The following is a 20,732-nucleotide window of genomic DNA, read 5'->3' on the forward strand; positions in this document are numbered from 1 at the left end:
GTTTCTCCCTCTGGATCCCTGGGCTCTGGCGGGCGGGGTGGGGGGACGACAGGTGTCTGGGCTCTGGGGGGACGGGGATGTGGGTATCTGGGCAAGGGGGGGCACAACTTGTTTCTGGGGGGAGGGGTTTCAGGTATATTGGCTGGGGGTGCCCCCCGGCTAGGCTTGTGGGGGAGGGGTTGTGAGTGTCTGCACCGCCCCGGCTGGGCTCTGCAAGGGGCGAAGGGGGCAGAGAAACAGTACCTGGGTTGTTATAGAGGTTTCTTTAACTCTCTACTCCTGGGGAAATTTTTGCGTGTCTGTATTGTTACAGACATACTTGCTGATAAGTATTTTGAAATAAAATACCAAAATAATTGGAACTAATATTATATAGTGTTATTTTGACAAATAAAATTTGCAGAATTTTAAAATATTGTGCGCAGAATTTTTGGCACAGAATTTTGAATTTTTTGGTGCATCATTTTTAATTTTTTGGTGCAGAATGTCCCCAGGAGTAATATCTAAGCATTTTCATGTGCAAAAAATCATAGGCATCCAAGAGTAAGTGTACTACAACATAGGGGCAAAATTCTGCACTTTCTGTTCACAGGCACTTCCGGCGTGGGGCAAGGTGTCTTGGGGCATTGAGGAGTAATGATCATTTGTAGGGAACACCTTAATATCCTTTATAAATAGCAGACTGGGGTGTTTTTGAGTGTGTGTGTGTGTGTGTGTGTGTGTGTGTGTGTGTGTGTGTGTGTGTGTGTGTGTGAGAGAGAGAGAGAGAGAGAGAGAGAGAGAGAGATGCATCACTAGGCATGACAGATGTTGTATTAGAGAAATTTGGTCCTAAATGCTTTAGTCTCTTTGAGTGTTTGCATGACATTTGTCGTCTTGCATTGTGATTTAAAATCAACTAGTCACAGATTTTTGAGCAAAGAAAAGAGAAACAGTGCTTTAATGTAGCTCCTTCATCGAAGTTTCTGACATATTGCTTTAAAAAAACTTCAGAAAAGATCCTTGGTATCACCTCTTCTACAAGGGCATAGTGAGGCTTAATTCATTACTGTATGTAAGACACTTTGAGATCCATGGATGGCACATCCTACATACAGAATCTGTAACCTTCAGTAGAGACAGGTGATATACACTTGTTCTCAGAGGATTTTCCAGCCTGATATCTCAACAAGTATTGTAGAGGTACATGTTGATAAACATCCAAATGGAACCTTCTGAGGTTCCATCTTCCACTGCTATTCTCAGGATCATAGAACTCAACCCATTAGGTCACATTGTCCCTCTTTTGGCATCCACCCCTCTTGCAATGAAAATTTGCATAATTTACATGCTAATGCTATTTAAGTGGCATTTTTTTCATATACTTTAAAAATGATATGGTAACATTTCAGCGACATGAGCTAATAGATGAATGTTACATTACAGACATTTATAATATAGTATTTAATGTTTTATACTATTTGACACAGTTCTATAACTATCAAATAGAAATATGAAACATGCATGTACCTTCCACGTGGGAATGTGCCACTTCCTGTTGCAGACTTCCAGAGTCTAATAGCGTTGGGAAATGTTCCCTGATATTCACGTTAAATTTTCCTTATATTTGAAAGGGGTTGGGTGGAACCTATTGCCTTTCAAAACATCTAAATAAGGCCTGTTTCTTCTCTAAAAGAAAACCAGTATCTTCTTTTAAAGGGACTTTGTTAAAACTATTCCATTTTTGTAATCCTCCTCTTTTTTTTTTTTTTTTTTTTTATTCAGTGCTTTTAATGAGTTTAGTAGAAGGGATAAGGAACCTATGAGCTGTCCTCAGAACACCATTATTAGATCAATCACATACATCCTTGGGAACTGGGCCTAGAACCCTAGTCTTTCATTTAAATAAACACAGATCACTATTATGTGAGCTAAAGTAGATCACCACTGAGGTGGGTAGTAGTAATTGCTTTATACTTTCACTCTATTGGCAATCTACAATAGGAGGACACAGCATATGCATACGTACATGGCCAGTATGTTCTAGAGGGCCAGATGATTGGCACTGGTGAGGGCAGGATTGGAAATGATGGAATTCTATGGTGGAAATACAGTGAAGGGGGAGATAGGATGGAGCAATTCTTTAATAAAAACAAATACTTTATGAATAATCCAAAATTCTAGAGTTTAGGACTTTAGTGCAGTGTGAAAGATGCAGAAAAAAAAACCCCAAATGTAACAAAGATTAGCCAAATACAGATCTTTAATTTTTACTCCATATTTTTAATTTAAAACTTGGGCAATGTGATGTTAATAGTGACCGTGCCTTAGTGAAAGTACTTCTAAAAAACTTTAGTCTCTGTTTATGAAAGCGTGAAACTCTGTTGAAAAGAAACTGGTACTTTCACACTGTCATATACAAAACTCATGATGTGTCTACCAGTGAAGTGTAAAGAAAGCCTCAATTGTTCATCCAAGAAAAACAGCACATGGATTTTGGTATAAATGTCTCTGGGTTTAACCCTTTCATGGTTTCATATCGTCTGTAAATCCCAAACAGGAACAGAGAAAAAAATAAGACTGTGAAAGAATATGAAAGTCATGAAGTCTGTGGTGCTTCTAGATCTTTCAAGAAATATTATTAAAATTAATTTGAGCATACTTAAGAGGGAATTTTTATTACTGATAATTCGGTAAAACATATATTTTATAAATGGTTGTGTTCAGAAAATACAAACAATAGTAAATTAATAGTCTTGATTTAAAGCTCCCTGCTATCTCCAACTAGTGGATATACCTCCTACTAATTGACCAATCATTCAATCAGTCTACTTACACAGCCCCCAGCATTGTAGTATCTGACTGCCTCCCAGTGTTGGAACACTCAATACTGCTTGGTTTATCTCTGGAGTTAGTTTGTGCTCTTTGATTCTATTCTGAGTTGCACTGATGTAGATCCAGAGTTACTCCATTGACTTAATAGAGTAATTCTGGATTTACATCAGTCTAAGAGCAGAATAGCCCTTTGCTCCTACTTCCCCCATTTCTTTTTGAACTTGGATTTTTTTGCTCTTTCTCTCTGTCCTGCTTTACCTCTCTCCCCTACCTCTTCGGGTAGAATCCAAAGTCCATTAAAACACTCAGGCTTTAAATTGACTTCAGTTGATTTTGTATCAGATCATTTTTTTCCATTTAGACCCTGATTCAGCAAGGTTCCCGTGTACCTCTGTAACTACGCCCCAGTGGAGACTATCTATGTGCTTTAAGTTCCACACATGCTGAAGCACCTTGATGAATTGAGGTCCTACTTGCTATATTTTCTTTGTACCTCCTACTCAGAACTAGATCTTTTCAGTTTTTTCTTAGTGCAATATTCTCCCCTCCCATTTGCACTGAAGATCTCTTGCATATTGTGTGCTTCATCCTTAGATATAACTTAGTTAATGGCCTGATCCAATTTCTACTGAAGTGAGTGGAAAGAACTTCATTCATTTCCTTGGGATTTTGATCAGGCTCCAGATGCATAGAGATCCTCACAATTGATGGGAGATTTGCGGTATGAAAAGTGTGATGTTACCCAGGGTCAGTATGTGTTTTTCTCTGTTTCTGCCTGTCTCTTAGATCATGGCATTCTCTCCCCATCTTCCAGAACCTCCCCCACCCCACCCCACTCTGACGTCTTGTTACGTGTGGCTTTTGCAAAAATAAATTCTCTATGGTGTTACTGCTAGTACAGTTCCTCTTTGTAGTAATGGTGGGCACGCTTGTGTAGGCAAGGAGCTTTTTCATATTATTTTGTATAGGCCTGCTCTCCTTAGGTAGTTTCTTTAAAACATGGGGCACTACGAGCATGCAGGGAATTTTGCCTTGTTTTCATGGCACAATTGTAATTCGATACATTTTCCTTTTTTTTTTTCCTTCCAGTTTTGCAAACAGACGAGAATATAAAGAACAGAAGGAGTGGTGGCGTTTAACGTGGGAGACCCAGCAGGTAAGACTTGTATAACAACAACAAGTAACCATTTTTGGAATGCTGACTCTTGAACGAGAGGAAGGATGGTCCAATAGTTAGGGCACTAGCCTGGAAGGCCTGAGATTGAAGTTTAATTCCCTGTTCCACCCTGTTCCAGAATTCTGTTTGATCTTAGGCAAGTTACTTAGGCCTGATCTTAACCTAAAACTAAGGGTACGTCTATACTTACCTCCGGGTTCGGCGGTAAGCAATCGATCTTCTGGGATCGATTTATCGCGTCTTGTCTAGACGCGATAAATCGATCTCGGAAGTGCTCGCCGTCGACACCGGTACTCCTGCTCTGCGAGAGGAGTACGCGGAGTCGATGGGGGAGCCTGCCTGCCGCGTGTGGACCCGTGGTAAGTACCTTTTAGTTCGAACTAAGATACTTCGACATCAGTAGCTGAAGTTGCGTATCTTAGTTCGAACTGGGGGGTTAGTGTGGACCAGCCCTTAGATTGACCTAGCTATGTCTCTCACTGGTTTGAAAAATTACCCCCCCAAGACACACGGTTAAGCCAACCTACACCCAGGTGTAGCAACTGCTAGGTTGAGGGAAGAATTCTAACAATCTTCAAGTGGTGGATTTACTACAGTGTCAGAAAAATCCTTTCAGTTACTATAGCAAGTGTCTATGCTGCAACAGTGTAGCTGCAGCGCTTGTAGTGTAGACATACTCTTACTCTGTGGCTCAGTTTCTCATCTGTAAAAAAAGGGGTAATAGTATTTCCTTATCTCACAGGGTATGTGTGTTTGTATTACACATTAAAGATTGTGAGGTGCTCAAGTTCTGTGGTAATAAGGGACATTTAAGTTAACTAAGGTAGATAGAATGGTAATTCCTAGACTGAAGCATAGTTCAAATATCTTATCTATGTTGTGTGGGTAATTGGCTTGCTGTTTACATTTTGTTTTAACAAGTTCCTTGTATCATTTCTATAGTTCGCTGCAATAGTCTCTTAGCCTGTTCTACACGTTTTTTAACTAATGTGCAGGAGACAAACCATACACTTATCTTTATATTGCACACACAAAACTATGTTAAAAAACATTAATAAGATTGCAAAGTCAAGCTCTCAGAAGTTAGGAAATGCCAGAATTAGGGTTGCCTGTGCAGGTACGAACTGTGATTTTTTTTTTCCAGAGGCTTATAACTTCCTTAGATTTGGGTGGATTTTCACAGATTACAAAAGAAACATTCCTGATTTTCAAAAAAAAGCCCACTCCCATCACCAAATTTCAAGTTTCTGCTCCAAAGAACGGGAGCTCTAGAGCTTCTCAAAGAAAAGGTCTCAAGAATTTTTTAACATAGACACAACATTTTTTCCCACCAGTCTAGGTCTCAAAAATGACTGAACTTTTGGCTGAAATTTTGCAAAATAATTTCAGGAAGAGGCAGACACTCATCATGGAAAATCTCCCTCTTCCCCCATGGTTAAAGTTTGACAAAATTATAAGCAACTGAAAGTAGGGTCTTATAAATGGTTGTGCTGGGTAATCTTAATAAATAGGTGGTGTTAACACTCCTGCCTCTTATACATGTCCTGTGTTTTTTTTCTCAGTCCTTGCTCAGACAAAGGAGGCTTAAGTTTTGTCTGCATAAGGTCTGCAGGATTTGGCCCTGATTTAAAAGACAGTACTTGATATATAAACAGCGTGCAAAGTTTCTGATCTAGGAATAGCTGATATGGGCTATCATAGGATATAGAATAAGATGCTGAAATGCCTTCTTCATAGCATATTGTGACAACAGGAATTCCTGATTGCTTTCTCACCTACAAACTTGTAAAAATATGTTTGATGTGCAGACATCCATGAGATGCAGGCTAGCACTAAAATTTAATGTTATCACATGTGGAAGTCCATGTAGTGTCCACCTGTTGTGTCCTATCAGAAATATAGATTGTAAGCTCTTTGGTGCAGGGGCTGAATTTTTGTTTCTTGTCCATGCTGGGCCTAGCACAATGGTGGTCTGATCCTTCTTTGGGGTTCATAGGCACTACCATTATACAAATAATAAATAACTCCCATGACTGAGATTTCAAAGGCACATAAAGCCAACTTGGTTCCATCCCAAAGTTCAAGGGAAGTTCTTTGTTGATAGAGGAATAAATAATTTCCTAATCAGAAATAGTTTTGGTCAACAACTATAACAATAAAACCCAACAATACAAACAAAATAAAATACTAAGCTGTCTAAAGTCAAGTAGCTACAGAACTGTAGAAATAGTTTTCCAACTGCAAAATGTTCAGTGCTGGAACTTCTGTATTTCCGTGTTTAAAGATTGTTCGTTTGTCTTTAAGGATACCCTTATACAAGTTCTATATGTAGGCGATGCATTTGTATTTACTTATTTAAGTTTGGAAATGATTCCTAGGAAGCTTGAAATTTCAAAATCACCTACTGTCATCAGGCATCATCTCATACCAGGTCAACATTATCTAACAACGTATGTTGGGTCATACATTTGGTATTGGTGCATAATTTCTGTGTAATTTCAGTTTAGACGTCTGCTAAGAACTGTCAAGCTGTGGAAAAATCTTGAGCTCCCTGTTTCTACAGCCTTTGATCACACTACCTTCCACACTCAAAAATATTTATAAAATAGCTTTTCAGATTTTCCTTTAAGTGACCATAAACTTGCTCCTCCATACAATTGTTTTTACAATGAGGGATTTCTTTTTATCAATCTTGAATTTTAATTATCATTTAATATTTATATTACCATAGTGCTCAAGGGCCATAGTCAGAAGTGGGCCTCGTGCACTGTACAAACGTATGAAGAGACAATCCCTGCTCCAAAATGCTTACAGCCTAAGCCAAGACAAGTGACGTTTGACGAGCGGAGAAGAGCTACAGTCAAATATATACCGTTTATATTTATACACCTGCAGTTCAATTTCACATTCTTTTCTTTGTAGTGTTAAGAAGAGATGGTGGTTTTATTTTTAATGAGAGAAGAAAGGAGATGACACTACAGGGAATTTGAACCCTGTGGCTGAAATTGGCTGTATTTCTTTTTCATCAGCCAGACAAAGACTGAAAGGTTTTTTGTTTTTTTCTGCATAGGTCGGGAGGTTCCTCTTAAAGTCATTAAACAAACGCGTTTTCTAAACTTTCCCAAATAAGACATGCATTTTTATGGCTTTTTTCCCCTTATAATTTTGTTACTGAACTGACGAAAACAAGGGACGAATAGCATCAGCATTAGCTGGGCATGGTTGCGCAAGCTTTCCTCATGTAGCTGCGTTGAGGCACCTCAGTCCTGGCCTGCAGAATACATTGCTATTCCAGCCTCAGCTCTCTTTTGAGCTGAGTGACTGATGAACCACATGCGTTGGTTTTGTGATGTGAACGTAAGATAAATAGAACGAGAGTCAAGTATCAGAAGGGTAGCCATGTTAGTCTGGATCTGTAAAAAGCAACAAAGAGTCTTGTGGCACCTTAAAGACTAACAGATGTATTGGAGCATAAGCTTTCGTGGGTGAATGTTCACTTCGTCAGACGCATGCGAGAACGAGAGTGCGTGTTGGGCGAGGTTTGACTTTTAGTTTGGTAAATACTAACGTACTCAGACAAATTCTCCTCTCAGGCCAGTGTGATCCCATTGTCCATTACAGATGTATTTTCTGTGATCCTGAAAATATGGGTCTATATTGTGTATGATGGTAGTGGGAGGTGGTTGGGAGGAATATTACTTCCCCTCCATCAAGTTCTCAAAGTGAAATCAACTGCTAGACTGGTAATCTGCAAGTTCGCAACATTTTCATGTATTTCGGTGTGCAGGTGTGAGAGAAAGGAAGCCCGCATTCTTGCACATCATTTATTTTCTGTGCCATCCTGAATATTTAGAATTGAGTCTTTAATTTGCATACAGGACTTTAATTTCTCTTGTGTAAATCTCTGTAAAATTCCATGACTGAGCAAGACCTGCCTGCAGCAAATGGTGGAGGGAGTATAGCAGTGGGCACCTTTTGTGAGTGTTTGATACATAGAAAAGATGGACCTTATTTGTGGCAAACGTAATGATCCCACATTGATTATGCTGCAGTATTTCACCGTTCTTGTTCTGGGAAGCACAGCTTTCATTCTTAGTTTCTCAACCTGAGATTTCAATACAACAAAAACAGTGCAGTCCATTACCGTGTTGGAAAACATAGGGCTTGTCTACAAGGCAAGCTATTGCATGGCAAGGTAGGTGTGAATCTATAGCACACCAATTTGCTGTGCAGGAAAGCGATACTCTGGGACTTTCACTGTGCTGTACAGGGTTCACACAGGATGTTACTGCTTGACAAGCTGGTGTGAGATTCACATTTAGGTTTGCTGTGTAGACAAGCCTTAGCTTTTGGGAATGCCCCTGTTTGTTAGGCAACCTATTGTTTAAAAACTGTCAATCAGTGTAAAGTTTGTGATGGTCAGCTAGCTGTATGAAGTATAAGAGTAGAATAGACAACCAATCAAATGTTCAATGTTCCTGGGGGGAAAAAATTGTAGGGAAGGGTGAGAGATGAAGGAGGTGTAAAGGTGGCAGAGACAGTATTGTGTGATAGGAGAGAAATGGCATAACATTAAAAATGATGCAGAACAACTATTCCTTATCTTTTGAAATTGTATTTCAATTGCTGACAAGCTCATTCCCCATCAGGATTGTCAGTGAGCTAATTGTATACAAGCATAGCTGTTTTTTTCTTTTGAAGTTAAGGTCAGACTGTTCCTGACCATTTCCCCACTAGCAAATCTTTGCTTGCTTTCTGGATGATCCTTCACACTTGTTAATAGTCCTTCCGATTTTTTTTTAAAGCATCTGACAAATCCATGCTGAAGCTCAGTGTATCCCTGTGCTGCCCCCACCACAGACAAGTGATGTCTAAAAACCTTCTTGTATTTCTTAATCTACTTCTTGCACACAGCTATCCTCTTTGGTAGGAGCATGATTTTCTGTCTGAAAACCAGATAATGGAGGTAATTGATTCAGCAGTCAGTAGCTCAAGCATTTCATTCATACCTCCCTGTGGGAATTCTAGTCACTTCTTCCAGTCCTTGTCTGTTGGATCAAGAATTCTAACCAACCTTTGTAGAGCTGGTCAAACTGAACTCTGTGTAGTCTTGCCCTTTGGGAAAACAGAGCAGAATTTACCTGAATTTCTGAAAAGATTTGCCTTTTTTTTTTTTTTTGGCTTTCTAGCTTAAATATGTTTGTTGACTTCTTGTATGTCTTTTCCCATTATTTCAGTCAAAGAATAAAGGAATTCTTCTCCTGGAAGGGGAAAACCTGATGTTTAGAAAAAGATGAGTCAAGAGCTACATTTTGTCTTCTTCCTAATACTACCCACATTTTAAAATGCTGGTTATATACCAAATCTGAAAATGTTCCATTCCTACACTTTATAGTCATCAGAAGGCTCGAGGAGCAAATGCACACCTTTAAGCAATGCACCTTTGGGCTGATTTTCAGAAGTAGTGAACACACACAAAACTCCCACGAAAGCTGAGGGGGTGTTTTGGGTGCCCCAGCACCTATGAAAATCAGACTGGTCAAAAATGGTAAAAAAAAAAAAAGGTTCATATTTATTTTAACTTTTTTCATGAAAAAAAGATAAATCAAATTTTAAAAAATCTCCAGTGACCTCTCTGAAGCTGCTAATTTTCACTTAGGTATTGGGTATATGTGATGGACCGCACATTCCTACTTAATCTCCTGGGCCTCATACAATGACCTGTGGCACTGCTCTGGCATCTTCATCATTGCATCTCCCTCTCTGAAGGGCATAAGTTGGCTATTTAATGTGGGGAAGGAACCACCTTATGGACCAAATCAAACAGCTTCTCTTCAGTTCTGAAACATAGAAAGCATTCATAGCGCTTGCCTCATATTGGTGCTCATGTGAAAAATCTTTTTTTATTCTTGAATATTGTAAATGCTTTTTTATGAGATGTTAAACATATATTTGAGAAAGAGAGAACACATATTTGACATTAATGATGGGATGGTTATACACATTACTGGCCAAAAATAATTTGATGCCCTTATTCCTGCATACTGAATATGGATTATACTGAGGGAATTTTGGATCCAGGTGTCTGGCACAGTTGCTGTACAACTTCCCCTGAAGGAGGACATTTACTACTTAGCACTGTTAGCTCACAGTGCCTTTTTAGTGTGGTTTCCCCTGAGGGAAACAAGATCCACCAGAAAGTTTTCTGGATGATTCATAGGGTTAGAAGGGAAGGCCAGTGTCATCTATTCTAACCCCCTGCCAAGATATTGTATCTAAACCATCCAAGACAAATGGCTATCCAGACTCTTTTTGAAAACCTCCAGTGAATGAGCTTCCACAACCTTCCTAGGCTGTCTGTTCCATTGTCCTACTGCTCTTACAGTCAGGAAGTTTTTCCCAAGATTTAATCTAAATCTGCCATGCTGTAGTTTAAACCTATTGCCTCTTGTCCTGTCCTCTGTGACAAGAGAGAACAACTTTTCTCCATCTTTTTTATGGCAACCTTTCAAGTATTTGAAGACCGCTATCTGCTGGTTATCTGCCACACAAACTCACTATAGAGTAGTTAGCTCCATTTCCTCATATGGTATATGGAATATCAGCTGCTACCATAGGCCCATTTATTCAGGGTTGAGAGAGAGAGAAAAAGGAGAATATTGTGCAAGGGCTTGCAAAATAATTCCTAGTCATAAGGCTTAGCACAAACTGAAGCTCCAATAAAAGGGATTTCAAGTATTTTTTTATTGTAAGTACAATTATAAGCTTTCCAGTTTAAATCTGACCCATCATACTGAAATGCTGTCACCAGTATCATTAGCAAGTAAAGTGTTGATAACATAGTCAAATGCACAGCAGAGTTCTGGCTCTTAAGAGTCTGGACTGACTCCCAATATTAGGAATAGGAGTCAAACTGCCATCACTTCTCCTGTGCTAACAGACACCCCACCATTAGCAGTCTGAAGGCAATTTTAATAAAATACATAGCCCTGCTGAGTTGGTCTCGAAAGATAAATAAGCAATGTGGAAAAGAAGCTTTTGTTTAAAAGTAATTATTTAAACTATGCATTACAGGTAATTTTCCTTTACCAGTAAAACAAATGCTATCAGAATTTCAATAATGGTTTTGGTTACTTACCTAGATAACATGATATTGTCATTTTCAGGAGCCTAAAATGCTGTTTTATTTTCATTTCTGTCAAAAATAAGGGTAAATTGGACCCAAATAAACATTTAAACATGGTTTGTAGGCTACATATATTTGTGAACAAGTGTTTTATTTCCCGGTATTTTTATGGTAATATAACAATCTAATAGATAGTTTCATAAACTGCAGGCTTGATTTATGAGCCCAGCTTAAAACAGTGGGGTGAAGAGCATCTTTTTATTTTTCATTTTGTGTAAACACGCCACCTTTCAGCTTTAATAAAAAAGCCGCTCTTTAAAAATGTTTGTTGGTAGTAAACCACAACAATGTGGGAACTTTAAAGAGAAAGTGTAAATAGAGCCAAACAGTCCGTGTCTCCACCAAGATGTAACTGAGAAAAAGCTGAGGTGTCTTATTTTATCAAAAGCTTTTATTCCCCCCCAAAAAAACTAAATAAAAAGTCAGCTTTTATTTCCCGTTTGTGGTTTCAGCACTGCTCATACAGTGCAAAACTTCCAAATGACCATATAATTGTTTATTTTAAGGAATTTAAACAATCCCAGAGAGGAAAAGGAAAGCAAAGGTTAAGCTTTATTTTCTTCAGAAAGTAAGTTCTCCGACCTTGAACTAAAGTAAATTCTCTGACCTTGAACTTGGGCCTTTTGTTACATGTATTCATGTCCTGAGCAAAGAAAGATCACAAAGTCCCCCAGATGTTTAGTTCTGGATTTCTCTGTTGTATCAAAGAGCATAATTATCTATTATGAAACTTTAAAAGGAGTGGAAGTAAAGCCTAGCAGTTACAACACGGGACTGAGAGCTGTGGTCCCTGTGTTCTGTCACTGCCTCTTCCACAGACTCTCACTGTCTGACAATGGTAAAATCACTTCAACAATCACTTCAACTGGGAATTTCAAAAGACCCTAAGAGGAGTAAGTGTCCAACTGCCATTTAATTTCACTGGGTTGGATGCCTCATTTTCTTGCGCGTCTTTGAAATTTCTCACCTTCATTCATTCATTATAAAATATGTGTATTAATAATAATAATTAATAACATTATACTAGTGATAGCAGTGAGGTGTGAGTAGTGGACATGGAGATTTACGAAATACATATAAAACAAGATCCCTGCATTGAGCACTTACACTGATCATAGAACAGCTCAGGGATTCACCTGTATGTATTCAGTTGCAGGGTCCGCATTTGTTTCAGATAGCTACAGGACACTGCATAATATCTGGAATGCAAGAAAGCATCAAAAGGAAGAGTGGCTGAATGGTTATGGTGCTAGCCTGGGGTTTGGAAGACCCAAGTACAATTCCCTGCTCTACCGCAAACTTCCTTTGTGACCTTGGGCAAGTCACTTAGTCTCTCTGTGGCTCAGTTCCCCATTTGTAAAATAGGGATAATAGCACTTACCTACTTCACAGGCATGTTGTGAAGATAACTACATTAGAGATGATGAAGCACTAAATATGGTAATGGGGGCCATATAGGTACCTTCGATAGAAGATGAGAATAAATAGGTTTTACAAAAGAAGGGCATAATAACTCATACGTATCTCTCAGGAGTATTGTGAGGTTTAAATAAGATGTATAAGACTACTTTGAGATCCTCTGTTTGAAGGAGTGATAGATACTCCTGGGGGAATCCTGCGCCATTGCGTATGCGCAGAATTCATGTGTCCCACAGAATTTTATTTTGTTCTGCAGAAAATACCATCTACCCCATATGTGCTGCAGTTCCACCTTTCGCCCACCAGAGGCCACTGTGCTGCCAGAACAGGCAACAGCATGAATGAAGCAGGCTGTTCTTGTGCCACAGCAGCCTCTGGTGGGCAAAAGATGGAACTGCAGTACTTCTGGGGCAGAGTGTATTTTCTGTGGGGGAAAAAATTCTGTGTACGGGCAGTGGCACAGAATTCCCCCAGAAGTAGAAGTTCATCATAACACCTGGCCTGAGGAACTGGGTGAGGACAGATTGGGGCACGCGGGGCTGTTGGGGGGGTGTCACAGAGTGGGGTTCATAATGGCTAGTGGGGGAGGACAGACTGGGGCGTGGGCTCAGGAGCTAGTGGGGTGACAGCCTTGAGCCAGGGACTGAATGGAAGTGGGGGTGCATGGCCATCTGGGGACGGGGGTAGGGGACTGCAAGGACATCTGGGAATGGGGAAGGAGGCTGCAGGGACTTATCAGGATGAGGGGTGCAGGGACAGGGGCAGATGTGCCTGACTGAATGGAAGAGGCTTAGGATCAGCCAGGGTCTTCATGGGGGAGGCTCCTCAACACCCTAACAATCCTGTCCCTCCCCCCACAAAAAAACTGTTCCGTACTTCTCCCCCCAACAACCCTCCAGGTTCACTCCAGGGTCCTTCCCTCTACCTCACCTCTTCCATTACCTGTGACACTCCCAAGCCTTTGCACTGCTTCTGATGGGTGCAGGAAATACACTTCTATATTGTAATTTAAATGAATTACTAAAAGTTCTGTATTAATATGCCTAGTAAGGAATCTATTTGTAAAAAAAAAATTACCAGAATGTGTGGGTTTTTTTTTTATGGTCTGTATTGTTACAGACATACTTGCTGACAGATATTTTGAAATAAATTACCAAAATAATTGAAACTGACATGATTATATCATGTTAATTTGACAAATAAAATATGCAGAATTTTGCAGATTTTTTTATTTTTTGGTGCAGATTTTCCCCAGGAGTAGATATAGGTGTAATTTTGTGCATTATTAATGTGTCTTCTTTCACACTGAATTTTACTATGAAAGGTTCAATTTTCTTGAGCCTTCTGAAGTTTTGTCCCATTTTCAAGAAATATTGGTCCTAGATTTATTTTTGTTTTTCTCTCCATTTTGCAAGTAGGTCATCCTTTTGCCCTAAAGCCATACCCTAAGAATTTCAACTGCTGTCATTTAAGCTAATGTTTCTCAAACTGGGGATCCCAGGTGGTTGCAAGCCTTTTGTAGGGGGGTCGTGGTCTTGCCACTCTTACTTCTGCGCTGGCTTCAGAGCTGGGTGGCCGGAGAGTGGTGGCTGCTGGCCGGGCGCCCAGCTCTGAAGGCAGTGCCACTGCAAGCAGCAGCACAGAAGTAAGGGTGGCAGGATATGGGGGCTGGTTGTCACAGTTCGGAAGGGAGGTCATCACATCCTGAAGTATTTTCAAAGGGGGACCCAGCAAAAGAAGTTTGAGAACCCCTGACTTAAGCTATTGTATCAGGTTACTACTACAAGGTGTGACCCTTACTGCCTGATGAGCCAACACACTTTGTTGAAACTAGGGTAGCATAGTGATTTGGAACGGGCAGGCAGAAATCAAACTGCTATCACTTGACTGCAGTGAGAGCTAAAGTTTTGTCTCCAGCAAGAGACAGGAGCCAAGATACTGTCTCCCATTTTCTAATTTTAGTAGAACCCTTGGCACCAATCTTCCCTAGACAGACTATTGTTGTTTCTGCCCAGCACAATCTGCTGCAACAGTTTCTGTTCCAAGTTACTCAACTCACTTTCTCTCCTGCTTTCAGGAAATTGTGTGTCTGGAGGGAGTGAGGGCAGAAGGGGTGGACCCCTAATGTATTTCAGAAGATAAAATCTAAAATTTCAAAGCATATTTTAATTGGCAAAACAATGCTGCGGTAACCATCTAAATGTAAAGACTTGTTTGGTAGGGATTTTACTGGTGAACACAGTGATTGATTTAGAAAGTCCATTGGAGTAGATTGTAACAAAGACTCTGTGACAAGGAGTAAATGAGCTCTAACACATAAAAGGGTTCCTACCTATCACATGTATGATCTGGGCAGGTTTCTAAAAGGCCAGGGGTGGAGCTGGTACAGAGGAGGCCTTCATATGGAAAGGCTGTGTCTTCAGGGGTGGCTCTATGTATTTTGCCACCCCAAGCATGGCAGTCAGGTGGCTTTTGGCGGCACACCTGCGGGAGGTCCACTGGTAACGCGGATTTGGCGGCATGCCTGCGGGAGGTCCGCCAGTCCCTTGGCTTCGGCGTACCCACCGCCGAATTACCACCGAAGCTGCGGGACCCGCGGACCTCCCGCAGGCATGCCGCCGAAGGCCGCCTGACTGCCGCCCCCACAGCGACTGGCAGGCCGCCCCCCGCGGCTTGCCGCCCCAGGCACGCACTTGGTGCGCTGGTGCCTGGAGCCGCCCCTGTGTGTCTTCTCTCCTCCCAGCTGTCTGAAACTGGAAAGCCCTTGATTATTACCCAGCAGTTTGAGTCAAATTGTTCTGGTTTGAATGTTGTTTCTGGAAATAAAGCAAGCTCTGAGGAAAGGGATGTAAAGAGACCTGTAATTGTGACTTTTCATCTGGTAAACCTGCATGCTGGTTTACAAGCCTGGATTCCTCAATGTGTTCCATCTACGTAGAGCCCTTTGAACTCATGGTTGGAAAGATCCACCCGTGTGGCACTCATTGAAGGATAAAGCCCAAAATTATGTAGGGGTTACTTAGTACTTTATATAGGACTTTCATCCATAGATCTCAAAGGTGAGTAACTGCTAGAATATTCCTTTTACAGATAGGGAAACTGAGGTACAGAGGAGAGTTAGTCACTTGTTGAAGGCTGCACAGGTTGTCACTGACAGAGCCAGTAACAGAACTTCTGATTCTTAGTCCTGCACATCATCAACGAGAACCATGCCAGGACTCCTTGATCTATTTGTGTGTGCGTGCGTGCGTGTGCATGCTTGGGTGGAGCTTTCAAGTACTTTGAATGACATCCCTGAGATTTCACAGCCACCAAGAGCGCTACAACAAGTTTAAAATTATACTCTACCCGAATTGCTATTTTTTAAGTACTTGGGTCTTTCTTGTCCAAAACACTCAACAAGAAACTTATTTGTATTAATGTAAACAATTTTTCCTTATTTTATAAGAAGACATTTTTACACTGAATAAAGTTTGGAACATCCTTTCTATAACTTCATCATACAGCATAGAATAATCTGAAATACATATCCTGTTTATGTGTAAGTAGTCTCTTTGCAACTAATAATGTAACTCCGTTTTGATAATTTTGCCTATATATAAAATATATATAGTAAAGTGTGTGTGTGTGTGTGTGTATGTACACACACACACTTTACTATATATATATATATATATATATATATATATATATATATATATATATATATAATGAATCCTACAACATGCATTATTACTATTTAAATTTAATTCTTATTACAGTGCTTCATCGTCATAACAACACAATATAGACATACAAACGACAAGCTTAATGCAAGTCAATTGTGGGTATTACATAAAGAGCAATCAGGAGTATCTTTCTGTCAAATGCCTTTGGCATAATCAGAGAAAAGAAGTCTTGCTTGGAACAGACAATATGGAAGAGTTGGTGCTTATCATACATTTCAAAAGTCATTTTTTTTCCATCTCCACTACAAGCCACACTTGCTTCAAGCATGTCTTGTTTGATGGAGGATAAGCTCTGTCTTTTTGGGAGGGTGTTATAGTTTTTATTTATAATTGTGTATGTGTTTCACTGCGTGAGGCCATCGGTCAGTAAGAGCTAAGGCCCAGTAGAATTATTTCTATAAGTGGCTAATTTCTGCCCCCCTCATCCTTCCCATCAAGGACAGATGAAAGGTCATAATTAAAATAGTGATCTCTCTTAAATAGTATCTTGGGAAGAAAGAAAAAAAAAGTTCTTTAAAATATTGGCAATTTTCCAAATGGCTGTGTTGAAATTTGTACTTGTCAGTTCCTAGTAGAGGTAAAAAGGGGAAAAAATAATTCAGTACAATATTATGTAGCTATGGATTAAATAATTAACAGTGAGCCAGTGTATCCTATTAGCATATTTGAATTCATTATTTCAACTGTTTGGTTTATGAGCCAGTGACTAGTGGTTTTAAGCATTTATTTTGTAGTCAAAACAGAAAAGAAGAGTGATGACCTTGCCACGCTCGTTTTATGTTGTAATAAAAGCCTGGGTTTTTAGTCTACACCAGGATGTCAACTTGAGATGATCAAATAACACAGAAAGTAATCAGCAAGTATTTTTATAATTAAAGTTCATGAGTTTAGTTTGCTGTTATTTATGACATCAAGTTAATCATTTATGAGGATTTGGGGAGCTTCCAGGTATTCATAAAAAAGACCATGAACCTTAAAAGTTTAATGACTTTTAGCACTCTCTCATTTACCGAAAAATCTGTCCAACTGTCGTTACTATTTTCCTTTTGAATGTGTGTTCTATAAAATCATGGATCAGAAACAATATCATGTGACTTTGGTGACCAATCATACCACACAAATAGTAAGCCAGAGTGAACAGTTTTCCAACAGCACACATGCTGAAATTTGTTTGTGGGAACTATTCATCAGATAAGCATCAATAACAAAATACTCAGAGAAATCAAAATAAATTCTTATTCGGGAAAAGGCTAAATTCTGAACATATATTATTTGCAATTAGGACAGGATGGAGACTGTCATGCAGTCATACTTTACATGCAGACTGAGCAGGGGCGGCTCCAGGCACCAGTGCAGCAAGTGTGTGCCTGGAGCGGCAAGCCGCGGGGGGCAGCGTGCCGGTCCCTGCGAGGGCGGCAGTCAGGCAGCCTTCAGTGGCGTGCCTGTGGGAGGTCCGCCGGTCCCGCGGTTTAGGCAGCAATTCGGCAGCGGGTACGCCAAAGCCGTGGGACCAGCAGATCACCCACAGAAACGCCGACGAATCCGCGTGACTATGGACTGCCCGCAGGCGTGCCGCCGAAGGCCGCCTGACTGCCGTGCTTGGGGCGGCAAAAAACATAGAGCCGCCCCTGAGACTGAGCACAGTGTGATGAGGCCCTGAACTCAGTTGGGGCCTTTAGATGCTACTGTAGTGCAAATTGATTATTATTATTCAGTTTTCAGTCAGCTCCAATATTAGCTGTCTTTCCTGGTTCATTCCAGGAGTTCTGTAGATTTGTTTTATTCTTTGTTTTCTTTTTCTGCTTGGGAGGACTGCAAGTGACGTTGCTGTAGGAAGGGTTGTTGATGATTCCATAAAGTACTGACTAAAGGTTTTTACCAATGATTGTTGAAGTTCATTAGCTTCAAGAACATTGAATCATACATGCTCTTTGGCCCTGACTCAGCAAGATACTTCAGCACATAACTTTAAGCACATAAGGAAGAATCCCATTGACTTCAGTGGATTACTTTTGTACTTACCATTAGAAATGCACTTAAGTGCCTCCCCGAATTCTAACATGTCCTAACATGGTGCTAAGATGCACTCTGATGGTGAAGGTCTTTTGTATGATATATAAAAATGAGCTTCTTTCACTAAATAACCCTCAACATTTTTGACAGAAAAGGTATCCTGGTAAAATTCCAACCTGAGTTCTTATTCTGCTACAGTTTCTTCTGTAGTTTCAGTTGGATATGGTATTATTTACTTCTTGCCCTAAAAAAATAAAATCATATTGGTGCAGTATTCTGTTAACTATATGCTGTACTTCACCTCAGAAGGGGCTGTATTTCAACAGGGGAAAGTGAAGTGATTTGGAGGCGTGTGGGGGTATATAGTATATTGTAAAACTGTCAACAGTCCCTCAAAATGACAGTTCCTATATCTTGTATAAATGTAAGATCTCATTACCATTTTTTGCCATTTCCACTTTCTCTTGTGTTGAGCTGGTATTGGTTTTGAACTGCAGTGCGTGGGTTCCCATTTTTTATGCAAACAAATGGGCAGAAAAAGATTATCCCAACCCCCTAGAAATAAAGTACAGTTATTTGCAATTTTGCTAAGAAAACTGTAGATGAGGCTCATTTTTATTTTTGAAAATATGCAAACCCTTTTCTGATAATCAGTTTATAACTAGGTGATCAAATGGCAGAAAATGGGCAGTATTTTGACGAGGACAGCCCAAAGAATGGCAATTTTCTTCCAGTCATTGGAGCTATGGCAGTCTACACCAGCAGAGGATCAGCCCCATAGTTTTTATTAATTATCTTCTTCAGGGTGAGCAGCATAAATATCTAATCTCAAGGGTTTGGCCTGAGAATGAGGCTTGAGAGGATTGTTCTGAGGACTTCAAATATTTGTCCAAAATCTCTGGGCTTTTGATGGTGCAATGGTCCTGGGTGCTGCAAGCCCGTCATCAATTACCACATCATGAATAGCAAAGATAGAGATGGGGACTGCAAAGAAGTCCTCCTCGCTACTTCCCCTCCTGACACCCTGCATTTTGCTTCCTGGATTCACATTAAAGTAGGGCATTTATTATGTTCCTAGTCTCTCTCTGTGTGTGTGTGTGTCTCTCTCTCTCTCTCTCTCTTTTGTAATTGATTTATTTGTCTATTTCTTTTCAAATGGCAGACAGAAACCAGGGGTGTACAGAAAGGTGAAAGAAATGGGGGAGCAGCTGCAAAGAGAACCTCAGGTGTTTCAATTTTCCATTGTACACACATAGTGTGATCAGTTGGCTAGAAAGACAATGGATATAAAGAAAAACATGCATGCATGTGGATTTTGGGAAGTGTGTGTGTGTAAAACTATAAACACTACTTCATTTAAAGAAATGAAAAGAAGTGGGCAGTCAGACTTTATTCGCACAACCCCTTCCTTCCCTCTTGCTTCAGGAGGGTGTGGGGGGAGGATAATCTGTTTCAAAACATTTCTGTTACTCTGTGAAATGATTTATAGAATGGGTGTGCTGTACACAAGAACTTTTATTGGCCGCCTTTGCAGTGAATTAGGGCCCTATTTGACAAAAAAATATGTTAACACTGTTTTTGCAGCCATGCCAGTCTTCCGTGGTGCGGAAGTCAAATGTAAATTCTGTCTGAATTGGGCCCTTATAGAAGCAGTGTTCAAACAACCTGTGGAGAGAAGAGAAACCATTCAGACTGTGGGCCTGTGTGTGCTTCAGAGTCCTTCGATCATTGCTATAATTCTCTGAGAGCAAGGTAATAAAACTTCCTATTGACTTGCATTTGTGTGTGCTTTGAGCGTATATTTACAGTCTACCATCAGCAGATTAAAAATCAATTAAAATCCATAGAAACAACCAATGTTACATATTCCTTTTTTTGCTGGTAAAGATTTTTCTAAAAGATTTTACATCAATACTCACTGCTAAGTATTATAGAAGATAATAAACCAGATTCAGTGAAAGTCTATATGTCTTTAACTTCATGGAATCCCTGCTCAGAATTTGTTTGCCCTCACCGTTCCCAGAAGCCTGGGAATTTGTGAAATCCACCTAACTGAACCAGACATATTAAAAACTCTCAATTATGTTAGTAATAGATGCTGTTATAAGAACCTGGGAAAACAACACTTAATCCAAATGATAAAATAATAAGTTTAATATCAGTAATTAAAATTTAAAACAAACTTTAGTTTGCTGTAGTTTAGAATTAATGATGTTCTTCTTGAGGGTATTCATTTCTTTTGCAGGCATGGTTGGTTGTTTAAGTTAATGTTAGTGTATGCTAGTGTACTGACCTTTTTGGGGACCACTCAGTCTTCAGCCTCTTTGCTGAGACCACCTAATGCCAATTGTGGTGGTGATTTTCTGTATGATGTGGACAATTTTACACTAGGAAT

General features: G+C 40.0%; 1 protein-coding gene across 8 annotated transcripts in view; it reads left to right on the forward strand.

The window, feature by feature from the left end:
* The window catches only part of SOX5 (SRY-box transcription factor 5), an 807,001-nt gene that overhangs the window by 269,299 nt on the left and 516,970 nt on the right, over nt 1–20,732 (forward strand). For all 8 annotated transcript variants that reach the window (XM_065568283.1, XM_065568279.1, XM_065568369.1 and 5 more), the window contains one exon: nt 3,904–3,970. The gene's annotated coding sequence lies outside the window, so the exon portion shown is untranslated. The remainder of the gene's footprint in view (nt 1–3,903; nt 3,971–20,732) is intronic.

Source organism: Chrysemys picta, chromosome 1 (assembly GCF_011386835.1).
Source record: "Chrysemys picta bellii isolate R12L10 chromosome 1, ASM1138683v2, whole genome shotgun sequence".
In the NCBI taxonomy this organism is placed as follows: Eukaryota; Metazoa; Chordata; order Testudines; family Emydidae; genus Chrysemys; species Chrysemys picta.